This window comes from Abrus precatorius, unplaced genomic scaffold (genome assembly GCF_003935025.1).
Source record: "Abrus precatorius isolate BTA unplaced genomic scaffold, Abrus_2018 Scaffold4, whole genome shotgun sequence".
Taxonomy (NCBI): Eukaryota; Viridiplantae; Streptophyta; class Magnoliopsida; order Fabales; family Fabaceae; genus Abrus; species Abrus precatorius.
Window position 1 is genome coordinate 17,684,862 of NW_020874384.1, and position 3,196 is coordinate 17,688,057.

Consider the following 3,196-nt stretch of genomic DNA (forward strand, 5'->3'; position numbering starts at 1 on the left):
ATAGCAGCGATGTATGTTATACCAAGTTTGGCTATCCTCCTGGACATCCCAAATATCCAGGAAAGCCACGCCCTTTCAACAACAAGAACACCTTTGGTGGCGGCAGCACAACCGCCGGAGGCACCGTGAACAACGTTACTGTCTCTTCCTCTTCAGATGTTGTGCCGGCCGTAGAAGGAGAAAGAAAAGACACTTCAACTCTGGGCCAAGGTCTTCACATTACTATGGCCCAATTCCAACAACTAATGAGTCTTCTGAACAAAGCTTCCGGATCTGGTGGGGGAAACTCAGAAATCCCTTCAAGGGCCAATCTCTCTCACTCAAGCCCAAACCAATCTCACAACTCTGGTTTTGGCAATAGGTTTATCTTTTCCATTAACACCACACACACAGTTAATAATTTTTCACACACCACACCATGGATAATTGATTCCGGAGCCACTGATCATATAACAACTTCATTAGATCATTTTTTTTAAATATTCTGAAATCAAGCCATTAAACATCAATCTACCAAATGGGTCTACTGTTCAGGCCCATATATCCGGAAGCATACAATTCTCTCCGGATTTCATTACCTATGACGTTCTTTTTGTTCCAAACTTTACTTTTAATTTATTATCTCTTCCTAAATTATTAACTACTGTTCCTTGCCGTATAATTTTTTCAAATGAATTCTCTAATATCCTTTGTCAAATACAGGACATGAACACATTGAGGATGATTGGTTCGGCTTATTAGGATACCATTCTGGTCAGAGCTGCAAATTGCGCAAATCCCTCTACAAGCTGAAGCAATCAAGCAGAAAATGGTACGAAAAGTTATCTAATTTGTTGTTGACATGTGGTTATAAACAGGCTCATGCTGACCATAGTCTCTTCACCAAAAGACATGGTTCAAATTTCACTGCTTTGATAATATATGTGGATGATATTGTGCTAACCGATAACTCTGTTGAAGAAATCAACCACATTAAGCATATTCTTTATAGCAATTTTCATATCAAGGATTTAGGAAAGCTAAAGTACTTTCTCAGAATTGAAGTGGCTCACTCTTCAAAGGGGATTTCGCTTTGTCAACGCAAGTACTGCTTAGACTTGCTTATAGATTCAGGAATGCTTGGATGCAAACCCTCCTCCTCTCCAATGAACAGTACTCTTAGGCTTTACAATGATGCTTCTGACTATCTTGATGATCCATTGCCATATAGGCGCTTTGTTGGCAAATTGGTGTATTTGACAAATACTCGTCCTGATCTTGCTTTTGCAACACAACAGCTGAGCCAATTCATGTCCAAGCCCACCAAAGCTCATCATGCTGCAGCTATGCGTGTTCTTCGTTACCTTAAAGGTTGCCCGGGTACAGGTCTCTTCTTCCCTAGAATCTGTCCTACTCAAGTTTCTGGCTTTATCGACGCTGATTAGGTCACCTGTGTGGACTCAAGACGTTCAATCACAGGGTATTATTTTTTTATTGGAAGTGCCCTTGTCTCATGGAAAACCAAGAAACAAACCACCGTGTCCCGATCATCCTCCGAGGCTGAATATAGAGCCCTTGCTTCATCTACTTGCGAGTTACAATGGATCATTTACTTGCTCCGAGATCTCCATATTTCTCTTTCTCAGATTTTCCTACTTTACTGTGACAATAACAGTGTCCTTCACATTGCTGCCAATCCAGTGTTTCATGAAAGAACGAAACATCTGGATATAGATTGTCACATTGTGCATGAGAAATCCCAAGAAGGCTTGATGACACTGCTTCCTGTTCCTTCTGCTAATCAGCTCGCGAACATCTTTACAAAAGCCTTACCTCCACATTCCTTCAAGCTGAATTTATCTAAGTTGCAGTTACAAAACATTTTTGCACATCCAGCTTGTGGGGCTAATAGAAGAGCCTTATAATTCTGGTTTAAACACCACATAATTAGCATAACAGAATGGCAGCACAGTAGAATAATCTTTTCTATTTTTTCATTTTTGTTATTCCTTTTAGTGAACATTCTAGAGCAACAATGAGCTGTCAATAGATAGTATAGAATATGCCTTTATCCTCAAAAATTTTTAGGTCACACCAATTCTTTTGTACAGACTATATATATAATGTAATCATTGAGAATCATTGTAGACAGAAATTTATGCAAATTGTCTTTTCTTCTTTTATTTGTTAGAAATAGAAAAGTTAGATGAAAGAAGTTTTTCTTTGAAAGAGAATTACTAAATCAAATATTAAATAAATATTACCACTATTTAAATGTTTATAAATAAAATTATAATATCTGGCATTGTCACATTATTAATAGTATTGGTTTGAGGTTTTGGGTCTGTTCATAATCTTTATAATGGGCTATTATTTGATAAAAAGTTCAAGCGTGTTTGGCAGCTGCTGTGACATTTGGTAGGATGATCTACGTGGCTGGTATTTACGTAACAATATCCTATTTTTTAAGATCCATCACAACAGTATCCTCTTTATTTTTAATTCTTTTGTAATAAAAATTAACTATCAAATTTGTATAATAAAATTTATAATTTTTAATGCTACTTTTTTGGTTAAAAATGTATATTTTGTTGGGAAACTTAAAACTTATAGAATTTAATAGTCATGATTAATTATTACCTAAATTTTAATTACAAGTTATTTGAATTCTAAAATAAATTAATCGTATATTTTTTAAAAAAGATCAGATTTATCAACACTAAAAACTTACACTAAATTTTAATTATATAAATTAAATAATTTAATAATTAAAAAAATATTTTTTTATATTTTTTAAATAATTTTTAACCGTTAAATTATTTAATTCACAATAATGAGATTTGATTAAACATACATCTAAAGTTAATGAATCTATCCCTTTATTAAAAAATTCTATAAACAGTATTATATGTATATAATACATTTGGGAATCTCACAAAAGTGGAGCCCTTGACATTGATCGGTTATGGTGACTTATCCTTTAAGCCGGTTGCACGTGGCTAATTAATTTTATTTTTTTTCGTAGTTTTTTAAAATGTGTGTAAAAATTATAAAAATAATTAATAAAAATTATTATTATTACTTCTCTCTTTTTATGGAAATTATTGTAATAATATTATTTATCATATTTCACACTTTTTTTATATTATAAAAATTAAGATGTTGTGAACAAATATATAAGGGTATTGATTAAAAAATTAATAAATACTTTTTTTTT